A 20230-nucleotide genomic window follows, 5' to 3' on the forward strand; every position below is an offset into this window, starting at 1 on the left:
AAACTCATTTCAGCCGCTTGTATTCGCAATCTCGTTCTTTTGGTCACTACCCATAGCTCATGACCAAATGTGAGGGTAGGAATGTAGATCAACTGGTAAATAGAGAGCTTTGCCTTACGGCTCAGCTCTTTTTTCACCACGACAGACTGATGCAGAGCCCGCATCACTGCGGATGCCGCAGCGATCCGCCTGTCGAACTCACGCTCCATTCTTCCTTCACTCGTGAACAAGACCCCGAAATACTTGATCTCCTCCACTTGGGGCAGGATCTCTCCTCCAACCCTGACAGGGCACTCCACCCTTTTTCGGCTGAGGACCATGGTCTCGGATTTGGAGGTGCTGATTCTCAACCCAGCCACTTCACACTCAGCTGCAAACCGATCCAGAGACAGCTGAAGGTCACGGCCTGATGAAGCAAACAGGACAACATCATCTGCAAAAAGCAGTGACCCAATCCTGAGTCCATCAAACCGGACCCCCTCAACACCCTGGCGGCGCCTAGAAATTCTGTCCATAAAAGTTATGAACACAATCGGTGACAAAGGGCAGCCCTGGCGGAGTCCAACTCTCACTGGAAACGGGCTCGACTTATTGCCGGCAATGCGGACCAAGCTCTGACACTGGTTGTACAGGGACTGAACAGCTCTTATCAGGGGGTCCGGTACCCCATACTCCCGGAGCACCCCCCACAGGATTCCCCGAGGGACACAGTCGAATGCCTTTTCCAAGTCCACAAAACACATGTAGACTGCTTGGGCAAACTCCCATGCACCCTCCAGGATTCTGCTAAGGGTGTAGAGCTGGTCCACTGTTCCACGACCAGGACGAAAACCACACAGTTCCTCCTGAATCCGAGGTTCGACTATCCGACGGACCCTCCTCTCCAGAACCCCTGAATAGACTTTTCCAGGGAGGCTGAGGAGTGTGAACCCTCTGTAGTTGGAACACACCCTCCGGCCCCCCTTTTTAAAGAAGGGGACCACCACCCCAGTATGCCAATCCAGAGGCACTGTCCCCGATGCCCATGCAATGTTGCAGAGACGTGTCACCACCGGGGCCCTGCCACAAAGGAGTTTTTTGACCACCTCGGTGACCTCAGTCCCAGAGATGGGGGAGCCCACTTCCGAGTCCCCAGGCTCTGCTTCCTCATCGGAAGGCATGTTAGTGGGATTGAGGAGGTCTTCGAAGTACTCCCCCCACCGACCCACAACGTCCCGAGTCGAGGTCAGCAGCGCACCATCCTCACCATATACAGTGTTGACACTGCACTGCTTCCCCCTCCTGAGACGCCGGACGGTGGACCAGAATCTCCTCGAAGCCGTCCGAAAGTCGTTCTCTATGGCCTCCCCAAACTCCTCCCACGCCCGAGTTTTTGCTTCAGCAACCACTGAAGCTGCATTCTGCATGGCCTGTTGGTACCTATCAGCTGCCTCCAGAGACCCACAGGACAAAAAGGTCCTATAGGACTCCTTCTTCAGCTTGACGGCATCCCTCACCGCCGGTGTCCACCAATGGGTTCGGGGATTGCCGCCACGACAGGCACCGACCACCTTACGGGCACAGCTCAACAATAGAGGGATGGAACATGGCCCATTCGGACTCAATGTCCTCCACCTCCCTTGGGATGTGGTCGAAGTTCTGCCGGAGGTGGGAGTTGAAGCTACTTCTGACAGAGGACTCTGAGGACAACACGTTTGGGTCTATCAAATCTAACCGGCATCTTCCCCCACCATCGAAGCCAACTCACCACCAGGTGGTGATCAGTTGACAGTTCCGCCCCTCTCTTCATCCGAGTGTCCAAGACATGTGGCCGCAAAGTCGATCATCGACCTAGGGTGTCCTGGTGCCAAGTGCACATATGAACACCCCTATGCTTGAACATGGTGTTCGTTTTGGACAATCCATGATGAGCAGAGAAGTCCAATAACAAAACACCACTCAGGTTCAGATCGGGGGGGCCATTCCTCCCAATCACGCCCTTCCAGGTCTCACTGTCATTGCCCACGTGAGCATTGAAGTCTCCCAGCAGAACAAGGGAGTCCCCAGAAGGTATACCCTCTAGCACCCCCTCCAGGGACTCCAAAAATGGTAGATACTACAAACTGCTGTTCGGCGCATATGCACAAGCAGCAGTCAGGACCCTTTCCCCAACTATATCTAGCCGGAACCTCTCGACCTCGCGCACTACCTCAGGCTCCTTCCCCTTCAGAGAGGTGACATTCCACGTCCCATGAGCCAGCTTCTGTAGCCGAGGATCAGACCGCCAAGGTCCCCGCCTTCGGCCACCACCCAACTCACATTGCACCCGACCTCCTTGGCCCCTCCCATAGGTGGTGAGCCCATGGGAAGGAGGACCCACATTACCTCTTCGGTGCAGGTCCGGCCACCAGGTGCTCACCTTCGAGCCCCACCTCCAGGCCTGGCCCCAGAGGGGGGCCCCGGTGACCCACGTCCGGGCAAGGGAAAATGTCATCCAAAGTTTTGGATTGGAGGTTTGTTGAACCGCTCTTTGTCTCATCCCTCACCTAGGACCAGTTTGCCTTCGGTGGCCCTACCAGGGGCATAAAGTCCCGGACAACAGAGCTCCTAGGATCATTGGGACACGTAAACCCCTCCACCACGATAAGGTATCATGAAAATGATATCACGTATACATCTCAGTATTTTAATTATTCAGAAAGCTGTAATATTACGAATGTCATGGATTCTGTGTCCTGTCGGAGGAAGAGAAAGTCCGGAAGCACGTAGCGATTCACACACACAGAGCACATAGAAGATCAAATACAAAACAAAGCATTTAACGTGTTACTTTAGTTATGATGTGATTTGAGAAACTAGTAAATGATTTAAAGATGAATTTTATAATGTTCTACTGTAATGACAAAATAAACTGTGTGATTAAAATGGAAATTTCGAGACTAAAGTTGACATTTTGTGCTTTTTTCCCACTCTGTGCCTTTTATTGTTCTCTGTACCCTAATAAGCTTTCATATGACACTCAGAAGGTGGGCTATGACTCGCCTTTTCACGGCGACTTTGATATCTGACAACTTTTTTTTTATTTCGGGCACTGTGCAACTTTGTGAACTTGAACTTTCAAGTTTCTCTGACACGCTATGTCAGTCAATCAACTTCCTTTTGTTGTTTATTCCACTGTTTAAACCACCAAACAGTACATTTTTCTTTGCCTACACTTGGTATTCGCTGAAATTCTTCTATTTTCCCCCATGCTTTTGCCATTGTCTTTTCACAGAATGCTGAGCTTAAGGGCTATCTATATTAATTTGCATTTTCAAAGAGGTGTAATTCTGGGAGGAGTTGGGGCGGGACAACAGGCGCGTGCACGTGCGTTACTTTTCACGCTGACCGGGATTTATGGAGCAGAAGAATGTGGAAGTTGGCATTTGCACAGATTTATGCATCTGGATTTTTTTTTAAGCACATTTCCGCTTTTGTCTGCATGCCATGTTATAGTGTGAATTCCACACATTATGTTATGCATGAGGCCCCAGAACACGCAGGAAAGCACCCTGGGATATTCCCAGAAGTTTTCAGAGCCTAGAAACGCCCCTTTTTGCTCACAACCAACCACATATCTCAGAAGCTGGCATCATAAAAGCTCTCATTCAGTTATTGGCTGTTCTGCTTGTTGGCACAAAGGTCTGGAAAACTCAAGAGGTGATTCGGGTTTACAGAGCGTCGAGAAGACTTGCTCTCAAAAAGTCAGCAGCAAGTTATTTTAAACTAGCAAAATACCCGCGCTTCGCAGCGGAGAAGTAGTGTGTTAAAGAAGTAATGAAAAAGAAAAGGAAACATTTTGAAAATAACGTAACATGATTGTTAATGTAATTGCTTTGTCACTGTTGTGAGTGATGAGTGTTGCTGTCATATATACATACACACACACACACATATATATATATATATATATATATATATATATACACACTCTTTGGGGTGCGAGCAACTGTTGCTGGGGGTGCCAGAATCCATCAAGGAAGAAAAAATGAAAAACATTATTTGTACAAAATCTTAATTTATTTATCCATTCCTAAATAATTAAATGGGCAGGCTATTTCGTATCAGTGCAAAACGCTGTTTGTTAAAACGAATGACTCCTCGCTTACGCAAGTCTGCGTGGATATTATGAACTATCGATATGTTCAAGTTCTATTTAAATTTTAAATAGAAGGAATTTTTATTTAGTCGACAGAAATATCTTTGGTAGGAATGTAAGTTAAATGTAGGCATCATTGCATAAATTTTTCTTCACCATACAAATGTAAAGAGTAAATTCGCCTTACATTCCAACCAAAGATATTTGTGTCGACTAAATAGAACTTGAAAAGATATATTTTTTCGAATGTGATAGCGCAATTCAGATCGAGTTGACGCGCACATCACATCGAGCCAGCGTGCTATTGTGGTTTCACCTGCGTGCCTCAATAAGTCACCCTCCCCTCGCTCTTACTTTTTTACCGTTCATCTAATGAATACACTGAGTATGGCTTTACCAAAACATTCATTGATGGCGAATAAAGTATGCATTATTCATAAAGCTTCAATTGGTGATCTGTCTTTCTGCGTTAACCGCATATTTTTTCATACATCTCAAACCAAGGGGATGCGAGGGTAAAATGAATCGGGAAGCGTGTGTACATACTCAGTGTACCCCTTCTCGGGAATCGAACCTTGGACGTCGGCGCTAGAGGCAAAGCCTCTACCATTGTGCCACGTCGTGTGGTTTGTCTATTTGAGAGTATGTAGATCGGGGTATATATATACATACAGTGGAACCTCGGTTCACGAACGTCCCGGTTCACGTACAACTCGGTTCACGACCAAAAAGCTCGCCAAGCTTTTTCCTCGGTTCACAACCACACACTCGGTATACGAACAAGCCAGTTTCCCTTGCCTGCCTGAGCTGAGCTGAGAGAGAGAGAGAGAGAGCAAGAGCGAGCGAGCGAGCACGTGCCTGCTGGGGAGGGGGGGGAGGAGGAGGAGATTGCTGCACGTGTTTTGCCTGGCTATTTGCACGCTGTACGTGCTACCGCACCATCCCCCCAGCACAGGCAGCCTGAGAGAGAAAGAAAGAGAGAGAGAAAGCGAGCGAGCCGCGTGGCTGCAAGAGCTCTGTTCATTGTTCTCCTTCCATTGGCTTCTAAGAAAGTGAATAGTGGTGAGAAGAAAACTGAAATCGAAGTAAAGTAAGAAATTACAAGAGGTGGAAAAACTGTTTACCAGTTTACTCATTTACAAATCTGAGAACCCTCGTGCCTTCAAGCAGCACAATGTAAACAAAGCCAGACTGCCAGTAATGTGGGGCGCAAACACGAAGGATTGGGTCACAAGGAGTTTGTTTTTGGAATGGCTGCATGAGGCTTTCACTCCCACCAGCTAAACAGCTAAAAGCACCAGAAACCCAAGAAATCACAAGAGAGAAAACACCTGAAGGAAAACACTTCATGCCAGAACTCGACTCATGCAAGGTTAGTTTTCTTGGTGGTTTGTACTGTACTGTACAGTAGTTTTTGTATTACGGATTTTTCAAAAGTTAGTTTTTCAGATCATGCTGTGATTTGTTGCAGTGTTACTTTTCTCTTTTATTCAAATGTTCGTTTTTTTTCCCTGTGCTTAAAACTCCTTAAAAAAATTGTTTACATGGAGGACTTCATAGCTTGTGAGTTGGTTTTTAAATGCACTTCAGACTTGTCCGCTGTTCGTTTTTTTCTGCTGTGCTTAAAACTCATTTTTAAAAACAGTGTTTACAGCGATCAGGCTTTAAGTTTAATAGCGTGATCTCCTGCAATCTTTCTTTTTTGGTTGCTTGCGAGTTTCTTTTTGCATGCACTTCGGATTTGTTTTAATGTTCGTTTTTTTCTGCTGTGCTTAAAACTCATTTTTAAAAAATGCTTGTGACACGTGCTACAGAGAGATTAGAGGCTTGAGCAAGCGCAGAGAGAGAGGGGGCAGCTGACAGGGAAGGGATGGGGGGGGATAGGGTGTGTGTGTGTGTGTGTGTGTGTGTGTGTGTGTGTGTGTGTGTGTGCGCACGCACAGCGCTACACCAGCCTGCTCCTGTAGCGGAGGGAGGGGCTTTGGTGGTGTGTGTGCTACAGAGAGAGAGAGAGAGAGAGAGCGCGAGCAGGGAGCCTGGGTGTTTTGTGTCAGTGTTATTCAATGTTTTTACATTAGATTACTATTACACTGTGCATTCTATGGTGTAATTAACTATATTTGTGCTTAATCTTTACATATATTTACATACAGTTTGTACGATCTGGAACGGATTAATTGTATTTACATACAATCCTATGGGGGGAAACTGCTTCGGTTCACGACCAACTCAGTTTACGACCAAAGTTCTGGAAAGAATTATGGTCGTGAACTGAGGTTCCACTGTATATATATATATATATACCCGCGCTTCGCAGCGGAGAAGTAGTGTGTTAAAGAAGTTGTGAAAAAGAAAAGGGAACATTTTAAAAATAATGTAACATGATTGTCAATATACAGTAACAGAGTGTTATGAGTGTTGCTGTCATCAAGGATTTGATTATCATTATTTCTTTAAATCAGGTTCGTTTTTGTAGGATGTGTTGTGTTCAAGTTACATTCCGTGTTTGTCAATCGTTGTAAAGATAACAGGTTTCATTAATCGATTCGTTTCTTACTGCATCAATAAACAGCTCGTCTTCTTCATCAGAGACGTGACACACTGCATGCACGGGTTTATTTTTACACTGTCATCCTTTAGCGGGACATTGACTTTTTCCACCGTGTGCTTTGTTTCCGCAGTAGCTGCACTTATGAATATGCTTGTATGTATCAGACGCTTCATATTTTTTGCTGCCTTCTCAATTGTGTAATTCGGTTTTTGTTCAGCACTCTTTGGAACTGTTGCTTTTTGTCTGTGCACTGCGTCAGTTCACATGAGCCGCTCGGTGTACATGTATCGAAAGTTCCCAGCTGTGCTGGTGCCATCTCGTGCGATGTCCATGGCTGTATTTAATGTTAGCTAAGACCCGGCATTTAAAAGTTTCTCTTGCAGTTTCGCCGAGTTTGTGCCAAACACCACCCTGACCATCTCATCTTCGTTAGCATAAGCACAGTCCTTCACCCGTGAAAATTTAGCGGCAGTGTTTCTATTGGATTGCTGCTGACGGATGGCCTTATATGGGCAGGCACTAAATTACGTGGGAGGCGTAACTCCACCTCCCACGGGCATCGAGCAGAAGTCTATTATAGTATATGGATGAAAAAATAGGTTCCAGTTATGACCATTACGTGTAGAATTTCGAAATGAAACCTGCCCAACTTTTGTAAGTAAGCTGTAAGAAATGAGCCTGTCAAATTTCAACCTTCTACCTACACGGGAAGTTGGAGAATTTGTGATGAGTCAGTGAGTGAGTGAGTGAGCCAGTGAGGGCTTTGCCTTTTATTAGTATAGAAGAACAAAAATGAAGAATACTTAATGGAGCGTGTTAAGAGTTTCATTTAGTTTGCACAAATAACAATCAGTCCATAAATACATGGGGAATACTTTAAAAACCCGTGCAGACCCTGGCACTATAAGGCATGATGAACGACTCTGCGTTACCTGCACAAGTCGGGATAAACGAAGATTCACCAGCGGCAGGGCTCAGAGGCAAAGGCACGTGTCGACAAATGGTGGAAGCGGCAGCTGAAATAATTAAAAAAGCTTCATTTATGACACACAGCTGTACTTATCAATGGCACCTGATGACCCCGACTCTCTTGATTCACTAACAGAATGTCTGACTTGTATCTCAGAATGGATGAATAGTAACTTTCTCAAGTTAAATAAAGAGAAAACTGAAATCTTAGTGATTGGCAATAATGGATACAATGAGGCTATTAGAAATAAACTGGATACATTAGGATTAAAAGTCAAGACGGAGGTAAAAAGCTTAAGGGTAATTGTTGACTGTAATCTGAATTTTAAATCACATATTCATCAGATCACTAGGACAGCATTTTTTCACTTAAGAAACATAAGTAAAGTTAGACCTCTTATATCACTGAAAGATGCTGAGAAATTAGTTCACGCGTTTGTTTTCAGTCGACTAGATTACTGTAACGCACTCCTCTCAGGACCACCCAAAAAGGCATAAATCGTTTGCAACGAGTGCAGAATGCAGCTGCTAGAATCCTAACTAGGAAAAAAAATCCGAACACATTTCTCCAGTTTTGATGTCACTACACTGGTTACCTGTGTCATTCAGGATTGACTTTAAAATTCTGCTTATGGTTTATAAAGCCGTAAATAATCTCGCTCCATTTTATATATCGGAATGTCTGACACCTTATATTCCAAATCGTAACCTCAGATCCTCAAATGAGTGTCTCCTTAGAATTCCAAGAACAAAACTTAAAAGAAGTGGTGAGGCGGGCGGCCTTCTGCTGTTATGCACCTAAAATCTGGAATAGCCTGCCAATAGGAATTCACCAGGCTAATACAGTAGAGCAGTTTAAAACACTGCTGAAAACACATTACTGTAACATGGCCTTCTCATAACTTCACTTTAACTTAATCCTGATACTCTGTATGTTCAATTTATCATAATGACTATTCATGGTGGCTCTAAAATCCGTACAGACCCCTACTCTCTTTTCTGTTTCTTTTTCCGGTTTCTTTGTGGTGGTGGCCTGCGCCTCCACCACCTACTCAAAGCTTCATGATGTTCCAACAATGATGGATGGACTAAAAGCCAGAAGTCCACGTGACCATCATCATCATCAAGTCCTTCCGTGAGAACCCTAAATGCAAAGAGGACTGTTTGACTAATGTTAGGTAGATTGTCCAGAGGGGACTGGGCAGTCTAATGGTCTGGAATCCCTGCAGATTTTATTTTTTTCTCCAGCCGTCTGGAGTTTTTTTTTGTTTTTTCTGTCCACCCTGGCCATTGGACTTTACTCTTATTCTATGTTAATTAATGTTGACTTATTTTATTTTCTTACTGTGTCTTTTATTTTTCTATTCTTAATTATGTAAAGCACTTTGAGCTACTTTTTGTATGAAAATGTGCTATATAAATAAATGTTGTTATTTATAGTGAAAAAACACAAGTAGCTCAGGACCAGGAGGGATCCGAGCAGAGCCCGCCTGACCAGAATGCGTTTGACGTAGAGTGACGTAGAGTACTGTCTGAGTACACCAAACACCGAGTAGGCAGATCAGCAGTCGACTTGTGTTTCTCTTTCCATGGCCGATTAACAATGACAGCGATGTGGAAGACACAGGAGGAGCGCCCATCAGACTCTCTAACACCACACAGAAACTGTGCAACATGAAAATGTGCAAAAAATACAATACTTTTAATATTACTACTTTTATTATTCATATTTTGCATTGTGCATAAGACTGAAATCAACAATGAACTGTTTTCTAGAAAGAAGTGACATTTTTATTTGGGATGGTCTTAGTTTAGCTGAGCTTTCTTTATAAATGTACATTTTTCAAGAAAAGTCATAATAATAATAATAATAATAATATACTGCAGTAATTCATTTCATTTAAAAGGCACTTTACATTTGTAGTAAACTTCAAAGTGCTACATAAACAACTTAAACAAAGACACAACAACATAAAAACAAAGATAAAAGAATAATTAGAGGCAATTTTGTTAATATGCTTAAATAGAAAAGTCTTTTAACTGTTTTTTAAAACAGCCCTCAAGTGTTAGGTTAGACATGTTATCTTGACTTTTGATTTCATTTATGTTGTTGTGTTTCATATTGTTCTGTTTTGGGGCTGAAGGTAAGAGCCCTCAGTTTATTATAAATAAATACAGTAATTATTATTAAAGAAAGTCTGACTTTCAATTAGTTTAAATTTGTGCATTTTTCTCATATGTACTAATTTCATTACATAATATATTTTACCAGATTGTTAGTATATTAATAATACAAAAACAATTGCATTAACATTACATTATATATTTTAGCATGTTTGGAACATTATAAAAGTGTGATTTTATTAAGACATAACCAAAGTTTGTTTATCCTAATAATTACATTATACATTTATTTTTTAACTATTTCAAAGATATTTATTATTCACTTAAAATATAATTATAGTGGTCATGTAAGTTTATGGTAAATGTATATAACTTTTATGATAATGTACAATTAAAGTTCCATTTTAGTGTACTATTTTGCTAATTTAAATAAACTTCAAAGTATGACCAAACACTAATAATAATATTTTAAATGTATTTGTCAATTATTTCAAATACATTTATTATTCACTTGTAATAGGTAAAAATTATGTTTTAAATCATTTGTAAATATGTGTAGATCTTTCAAAAAGTACTGTATATATAAAGCAATACAATTGAATATACTGAAGTATACTTAAAATAGTCCCACTTTAGTAAGTTCAAGTAAATTTAACACAAATAATGTTGGTATTGTGTAAAACATTTGTGCAATTTAAAACCATTTCGCACAAAATGACTTGTTCCAATGTAACACACTTGACTTGTCGTTAGCCCTGGTCTGAATGTATCTTTTGTACTTTAGCACATAGCGTTACTACACTTCAGTATGATTTTTTTACCTGGCTGAAGGCAGCAATCCAATAATAAGTAAAAACAATCAAGTCTTAAAAGTGATTAAAACAACTAGAAAGACAACTCACAAAGTATAACGTGCATGCCTTTCAACCAAAATTCTCAATTCGATCTCCTATTGCCTCAGTTGTATCTCACACCTCTTTTCTCCTAAGGAATTTTAGGCGAAACATCTGAGAGAAAGTCGATTCTTACATGAAACACAAGTGAGAATCTGTTTTAAGTCTCACGAGCCATCAAAGATCACCCTTTGAGCAGTAAAATGTTCCTGTGGCGATTCAGTTACCAGGCAAGACTGGGGGTGTGTGGCGCATCGCATCCTTAACATGGTAACATGTAGGCCAGCGTGCGCCTTCTTCTCATCGCCTGACATTTCAGATTAGTCCCTAAAAACTTTAGTGATCACACTTATTAGTATTTCTGGGTACAAACTCTTCCTCTGTTTTTTGACTTTGTTTAACATCTGCTTGAGTTTTCGAGATGTCTGTGATTCAGTGTCCCCTTTGGGCAGCACAATCCTGACTTTGATCTTTCATTTACGTCCTGAACTTCATTTATTTCACGCTTTGCGGTTTTGACTGTTTGCTTTTATATATATATATATATATAAATATATATATATATATATATCACGACTTCTCTCAATTCTCTTTTCATTTAAAACTCTGCAGGTAGTGCCATAGCACTGAACTGAGAGGTCCAGCTGAGTCAGTAGCGTGACATGTTGTACTTGCACAATTCCACCTTTGCATCATGGATTTGGATTACTGTTTGATCACATGCTCTTGATGATGGCTTTGCCATGGTGGTGGTTTGTTGCTGTCAAACGCACGCATGTCTCATTGGTAGATGAGATCTGAGTTGACATGTTACTGAATGTCATTTCCCTGATGTTGACTAAATGTATTGTAAATGAAAAGAAAAGGAAGAACGGGCTCGGCCACATTGCTGCCTGGTTTATGTGCCCATAGGCACAATGGGCAGGCAAGCTCGTCAGCGAGGAGCGTGACATTCACAGAACACACGGGCAGACTGTCACTTGTCACACATTCAATCGCAGACCCGTTTTATGTTACAACTGCAGTAATGAGGTCTCACCTAACGTCTAATATGTGCTCAATTAATAAGAGAAAAGCGCACAATGGTTGTCTGTTGTCACTGTCAATCAAGTTCAAAGGCTTCCCACGTAACATGTCTGTCACCCGCTGGTTGATGCGGGGACACTTAAAACCAGCCATTGACCTGGGCGTGTGCTCGCTCTCTGTCTTCTCTCCAAGAAAGGCTTTCTGTTCTTTTAATCAGAAGAAGGGAGTTGGAGCAGGCTGCATGGTTGTGCATCCTGAAGTGACAGATCCAGTTAGAACAAATACTCTGATAATATTCCTGTCTCCACAACAATAAAGATGCTTTTCTCCTCCTCTCTGATGCAAGTCTGTGAACCCAAACATTACAACAGTTTTGAAATGATCTGCAGGGTCCGTTCAGTTTGACTCTACCCATTGCACCTTGTCGATGGGATTGGCATATCACACTTTATTGATGTGTTAACTTTCACAAAATAAGACGCCACTCATTGAGCTGGCATGAGGAGCTCGGCAGCCCAATGCAGGACACACTGACTGACACCATGGACAGAATGGAGTCAACCATAAGCTGCAGCATAAAGGCTTGGGGTGTTAAAGGGAAATCCACACAGACAGACAGACAGATAGATAGATAGATAGATAGATAGATAGATAGATAGATAGATAGATAGATAGATAGATAGATAGATAGATAGATAGATAGATAGATAGATTATTAAGTCCACACCGCCAGGGCCCGGGTTGTGAGATGAATTGTAAATGCGGAATTCTTGTGAAGCTGAAACACCAATACGACCTACAGGACATCAAATTAAAGTGTGTCTGGTGAAGCGGCTCTCCTACTGTGCAGCAGAACGTTTAAAATGTCTTAAATTACAAGGAGTTTACAGAGGGGCCGACTTGTGCTATCAAGCTTCACAAGACCTCCGTGACTGCACTGGACAAGACGGCCAACTCCAGCCCTGGCCATCAAGAGGACTTCTCAAAAGGGTCTCAGAGCTGCTTGGCTCACCTGTGCATACACATCAGTCCCTGTTAAGAATTCTGATTTCTTTCACTTTTGGTGTTGTTGTAAATTGAATAGAATTTGTCCTTAAGTTCTTCCTCATTATCTTGTTTTTTTTTTTTTAAATCGCTGACTGAATTTCTGTTTGATTGAAAATTGAATGACCTGTCATTAAAAATACCCGACTAATGGTATTTAGAAGTTTGAGGCCAGTGACGATGCTCACCCACTCAGCACTTTTGGAGACAGAGCAGAACACCCCTTAACGCGCACCCGTACCGGTCCCGGGACATAACAGCGTTTTAAAAACGTTACAGTAATGTGTGCATGCCCATCTGCCATGCATCTCGACATACTACCCATCAAATGAAACTTCAAAGTCTCGTCTTACCGATGATATAAACCATTTTGACACACAACAACCACAGCACTGACACTAAAGCCTTTTATACAGAGAAGTACATACTTTTAAGAGTTGACTTTCCCTACCTTTGAAGACCCCCTGCAAGTCAAACATCAATATTTCCGAGCAGTATTGATCCCATTGTGTCCGTAAGGCTCCAGCGAATATAATCCAGTAAAACGATTTAGGTCCAAAACACACGATATATCCTCAAAGGGACAAAAACTCCAGAAAACGTTTCATAACTTGAGACCACCTACGTAATTTTTTTTCATTTCTATTGATCATATCAGACGTAATTTGTTTCTGTCGGCGATAACCATGCTACGCATGAAACACGGAAGTGTTAGCTTCTGATCGACACCTAAGTTGGCCAATTACGACGGGTCTGGGGTTGACTGGCACCTCGTATAGCCAACGAGTGTCACAGAAGCTGAATGATGACGTGCACTCTAAACCCTGGTAGAATCTACCAGTTTGATTGGACACTGTGACTGACACTCAAAACTTACAGCCAATGAGCAGCCGAGCATTTTGATATGTAACTTGCCATACTAACTTGTAAACAAACGATCGAGCTGCGAAGGTGGCATTTGTGCCAGTCTGCAGAGTTGGTGCGTGGTTGTTTATTGTGATTTTGCCAAGTTTTTTCGCATTTTAAATATGAATAAAGTAGAAAACGTAAATAAACGCTCGATTAAATAATAGATGCATGTACGCAGCGTGAAAGTATTCAATCAGCCCTATAGACGTCTAATGGCAGAGAGCGACATGTGCCACGCCCTTGTGCTTTCTGCTTGCTAGTGATTGCTGCCATCAAGTGGCACATGGAAAACGCTGAGCTGTGTTGTAACAGTTTGTAAAAGAAATGTATATAGTTTGTGTGCATTTTATAAAAAAAGTAAAAATAAAAATATAAATATATTTTTGGCCCATAAGACTTGTATTGACTATTTTACATAGAAATGTGTATTTTTTATTGTTTTTATTATTTTTATAACTAATAGAGTGACACTGTGTGTAGATATAGATTCCTTTAGGTGTAAGCGTTCAGTAGAGCCCTCATTGATATCTGTGGGTTGAAGCATTCAAAAGTTATTACACTTTTAACATACGTTCCAAAATGTGGATAATGGTCCCTCTAAAAGCCCTGGGCATGCCCACATAAAAACTGGTGTCAAAATGTCATTTTGACAGGTATTCTTTTCAAATTTGAAATGTGAGTAGTCAACAAGTTATTCTGTTGGTACATAGTGTGTTTCTGTCCCCACCTACCTACTGCAGCTTTATTTTCCTTTATTTTCATAAAATTTTTTTTTTGTGAGTTCTAATGTGCATAACTTTTGATCAGTCACACCTACAGTGATTCTGACTACTAAGGGTGAAACTAGAGAATGTTACCTTTACAAAGAGACCAAACATGTGTTTATACTCCAGATAGTTCAATAACAGCAATGATTCTAATTTGGAGAGGTCGAATTACAAGCGATTTAACAAAAATGACCCCGCTTGATAAGGGGTTTAAAGCCTTCTGTGACGCAAACTGACTGAGGAATCCATTAACTCTTACAATTCGTACAGAAATTTTCATATAACATAAAATTTCCTGTCTAATCACACACATCCCCTTTTCCAAGAAATTCCTACAGATTCTTCTAATCAATGCATATCAGTGATTCCACAGAGGTTTGAAATTACACTGATAAAAATGGATTTTTGGGGTGTTAAATATAATATGTATGAAAGGAGTAAAATTTACATTAAATGATTTTTTATGTGAAGTAATCGGGGTAAAATTCACATCCGCTGCCCATTTTTAACAGTATAAAGTACAGTTTAGAAGATTATATTGTATTGTATTGTTTAAATTGTTTGTGCAATGCAGTAAAGTAATTCAAGTAAAATAAATAAAAATTAAGCCCTCCTCATGCCAAAGCCTAGTTAAATTGACTCAAATGTATAACACGCACATGCGCCTCATTTCCTGGAGAATGTGGAGGAGGCAACTGGACAATGCAGGACATTCGAGGGAGGCACATCAAGCAGTCTCGTTAAAGAAACTTCTAGAATGCTGTGGACCTTCACACCAGGTGGAGTTCAATAGTTCTTATTATAGGTGACATTTATCTGCACGCACACATAGAAGAATTGGGCTTCAGTTCCTTCACAAATGCCAATTAACAGCCGGCTGCATTACTCAGAGGCCATGCAGTTTCTCCCGTTCTTATTAATTTGTTTTTGGGAAAGTTAACAACATGGAGTGTGTAAGTTCATTTTACTGTGGAGTTGAAGCTCTTTGACTTGAGCTTTCGAGTCCCCAGGTCAATACATTTAAGAGCACAACATTATTAATGGCTGACGGCAGCTGTCATTAACACTAATACTGTATTTGATGGCACAACACTGAGCCTCCAAAGACACCATGACAGGTGAGGTCTGCACAGCAGCTGAGAAAGGGGGCAGAGCTGTGACCGATGAGTGACATAAAAAGGGGCCAGAACAGCTATGTGGCAGAACGCCCATGAACAGCTGGTATGGAGAGACTGTGCAATTGGAACGCCACTGCCAGACATTGCCTGGCACTCATAGCCTCTTTCATCCCTGGTGGTGGCGTCTTCCTTGGCCAATGAATGGCAGATCGAGATGGTGGTTTAGTCTCTTAAGCAGTCTCCCTTACAGTTGGTCGTTACAATATTTATTCTCAAATGTATGTGAAAATGACACTGTTGCTGAAAACAGACTCCGTCATCCTGGTTTGTTCTCCTGTCCTACAGGTCAGGGTCAGATCAGGGAGCATGCACTGATACAGCACGTCGTCGCACCCACCACATGACGAAACAGTTTGGGATTCCGGTTGGCAACCCCCCCAGGACAGACATGCGGTCCAGTCCCGCCCTCTGGAAATGACCATCTATCTGCCACAGCCAGGTGTTACGTGGGCGTCCCCTTGACCTGGTCCAGCCATTCGGGCCTTTAACAATGAGGGTCCTGTGAGCTGGATCACTCTCGGGGAATCGGCCGCAGTGCTGTAACTGATGCTCCCTCACAATGCAGGTAATGTGCTTCATTCGGGACTCCATGAGCAAACGCTCATTCGACACAAAATCAAACCAGAAGTACCCAAGGATTTTCCGGAGAGACACAGTACCGAAGGAGTCCAGTGTTCATCTCAGGTCACTGGATAGCGTCCATGTCTCGCAAACAGGGAGCAAGACGGAAGCACCAGGACTCTAAAGACCTTCGTCCTTTTGCAGAGATATTGGGAACACCACACAACCCTATGCTGTTTAAAATTGAGTTGTGCGACATAAAAATGCCAATGCAGCAAAAAATGTAAAAACTTACAATGACATTACTTTGTAAAGTTGGTTCACTGCATTTATTGAAAATTGAATGCTGAGCGTTCCAATATTTGGAGTTGTGCATTAATGTGTAACGTGGCGGGGTAACGGCGCTCCACAGCTAAGCATACTCATTACACCGCGGTAGACGACAACGGCCATACGTAAATCACTGAGAAGCAGAATGGCCAGTGGGGGCTGGGTGGTCTCGTGGCCTTGGAACCCCTGCAGATTTTGTTTTGTTTTTTCTACAGTCTTCTGGAATTTTTTTGTTTTTCTGTCCTCCTGGCCATTTGAACCTTACTTTATTATGTTATTTAATATTGCCTAATCTTAACTTTTTTAGTTTGTAAACTTTTCCTTCTTCATCTTGTAAAGCACTTTGAGCTACATCAATTGTATGAATATGTGCTCTAGAAATAAATGTTGCTGATGTTGAAACATGGCAATGATGTGCAGCAAATGGAAAGAGGCGAACCTGATAATTTCAAAGTGACAATTTAAAAACGGTGTTAGAAGGACTGACTCGACAACAGAAGTGAGATGAAACAGCGAATACGCTCGTTACTAGCAGCAAAGCTTTGAAGTCATTTGGATGTTAACCGGCTTAGATGACAACCGACATGAAGAAAGTGGGCTTTACCGCCGTTTGAAGGAGTTTCAAGAACAGCACGCTGCTCGCATATTAGCTGCATGTGACATCAAAGACCCCCTTTCCCCAGTTTAAGGAATTGTTAGGTGCATTGGCAATCCTAAATTGTGCTTGGTGTGTGCCCTGCGGTGGGCTGGGATTGGCTCCAGCAGACCCTTGTGACCCTGTAGTTAGGATATAGAGGGTTGGATGATGGATGGTTTAATTAGAGAATTTCTATTTCATAGTAAATTGAATAAAAATGTGAATTACTGCTCATAATTTTAAACATCTATGTGTCACATGTAAATGTCATTAATCATACTTTCTCCATCCAGATTATTAACAAATGTATATTCTGAGGGAAAAAAGTGTTCACTTTAAGTTTGATTTTAAGAGAATTTATAAAATTGATTGATTTTATTGATTTGATTTTCTGCAGTGAGCTACAGGGCATCAGCCACCATAGTTGGATGTTAAAAGTGCAACAGAGCAGACAGAAGTGAATGAACAATAAATAGGAAAAGAACTTTGTGTAAGCAGCAGTATCAGGTGTAATGCGTTTCCAATCCAGTTAAATCCCTAAATTATATTTCATTATAAATTGGTCCTTCTTCAATGGGTCACTTAACTGGTGCACGTCAAAGCTTGGCACCATTTACATTTTGTATAAACTATATGTGCAACGCAAATAGAAACCTGTTTATCACAGACTAAAAGAGAACTGTACTGCCTGGTAAAATATATGAGACTTTAACGTCATTTATTTCCTCCACAGTCGGATTTCTGAAACGCCACACGCTGTCACCAACACACTGCTGGATCAGGTGGAGCTGCTTGATCATTCATAAGGTATGCCAGGGTTTCATATTGTGGTACTTTTTGCATTTGCAAGACAGTTTGTGGACATTTTATAATCAGCTGTATGACTGTTTCTGTGTCGAGTCACATACATGAGTTTGGGGATAACCTTCAGGACTTCAGCAAGGTAAGCGATTCCACATCAAACAGGGTGGAGGTGCGGTCACTAACCTTACTCTCTCCTCCGTCCACAGTACTGAGAAGAGTCTCGGCAAATGACTGTGCCCTCTGCCCTTCTGAAGGCTCCTTCTCTTTCTGGATGAGGCCAAATAGAAAGAGCTTACCTGGACTACCATGTCTCACTTGGACCCTGAACTCAAACGTGGAAGGAGCTCTAGAGCTGCCTGAAACAGACGTTCTTCACCTCTTGTATATTTTGAAAAGTTGTCATGGCTGCTTTATTTATTTCTGTAGAGGGTGAATTGGCCAACCTTTCTTTTGGTAGCAAGCCCCAATACTTTTGTGTTTCTTTCATTAAACGGGGTTGCCTGGCTGTCTCCCCACCATTTATCGTGGGCTCTTCCTGGCCATGATAGTCCATTAATTTTAATATATTTGAAGATCAAACCACATTATATCAGTCATTAATTCAGAGTTCTAGGTCATTCCAAACAATTCACAAAAGTTTTCTCATAATTGCACAATAAACGCATTATGGACTCACAATGTCAAAGAAGAATTCAGAATTATCACTATTGGCCTGAAGCAAATATATCTGAGCAGATTTGACACATACACGTCGCGTCTTTAAGAGCTAACTAAGACAAATACAATCCTGGATGGCTTGAATAAGGTATATGTAGTAACGCAATGAATTTGGGATGATCAGACCCACAGCCAGTCCTGTCATTCTGTTGAACAGCAAGTTTGTAAAATTTATTTACTGTACAATTCGATACAAGTAAACACGGCACACACTTCAAAAAAAAATATAATGGTGGAAGGGTTACGCTACTTACAAAAAAACACCCTTGGCATTTTGTAACAGAATAGACGGTGCAGCCCGCTATGGTGTCCCTGCCAGACGTTGCTGCTTGTTTGAGAAATGCTCAGTCTGGGGGGCTGCAAAGCCTCCATTGCTGCAAAGGTTGGCTCTAGAAAAATGTTGGAAGTGTACAAAATGAAAACTCATGAAACTGCATATTTCAGTTCATTCTAATCTAAAATAATGCCACATTAAAATGATTGTGAGTTTTAGTGTTTTGAACTGGAAATGTACCAGAAACAACGTCTAGTGTAGGATGTGTAAAATGAATTCTCTTGAAATGGACTGTAGAGAAAAGCCAAGCACAATGACCCCTTTTATTGGCTAACTAAAAAGATTACAATATGAAAGCTTTCGAGGCAACTCGGGCCCCTTCTTCAGGTGAGATGGAATACAGAAACTGGAGTTCCCTGCGTTTATATCCACACAAGGACAAGAAACAACACTGGTAAACCTTTACATGAAAAATCTTAAATGTAAAAAATTAATAGATTGCTTCAGGCTAAGATTAATTTAACAAGAGAGAGAAGAACAATGTATGGTCAAGATCTTTGGATAAGATGACTGTCCAACAAAATCCTTTGAAGTTTGTGATGACTTTTTTAAAATATTATGGGTCTATAGATGATGTCTCATCAGAGCCGCAATCTATAAAGAAGAAGAAATGGAGAAATCACTGTTTAAACTCAGAGAAAGTAAGGAGGAGCTCTTCAAGAGTACCAGTCATGTCCTTTCATTTTGGCTACTGAAGGAATTAGATATTTTATTCAGTAGAAGCTTTGGAGTATAATTATTTATACAGAATTTGATAAAAAAAACAAAACTTTGTGCTCTAAATATTGTGACAGATGGCTGGGCCCATGCCTGGCCGGGACGCCCCTGCAGCATATGTTCCAGGGGAGCAAGCATGGAAAACACAGTATCTCCCCCTGGACACTAGATGGCAGCCTCCCTGGGTTGTAGCGGTGCCTCGGACTCCCCCAGGGCTTCATGGGGGTTGGAGTGTTGTGCAGCCCTGTTGGGTTCTGCAGGCGCCACCAGGGGGTGCTGCTGGAGCCTTCTGGGCACTGGTTTCGTCACACAAAGAAGTGCAGCAGGATGTCAGCAATTAAGCACCTGGAGCACTTCCCAATAAAAGGAGCCAGCAACTACCACTTAGGGGCCAGTCGGGTGGAGGAGGATGACGAGGTTGCCTGGGAGGAGTGGTGGTGCAGAGAAAGAGCGCGTTGTATTGGTGTATTGTGCTTGGGACTGTGTTGTGCCTGTGGGGATTACGGGGGAGGCATGCCCCACAGGTGAAGAAAATAGTTTATTTATTTTATA

This window comes from Polypterus senegalus, chromosome 1, assembly GCF_016835505.1.
Source record: "Polypterus senegalus isolate Bchr_013 chromosome 1, ASM1683550v1, whole genome shotgun sequence".
Lineage (NCBI taxonomy): Eukaryota > Metazoa > Chordata > Cladistia > Polypteriformes > Polypteridae > Polypterus > Polypterus senegalus.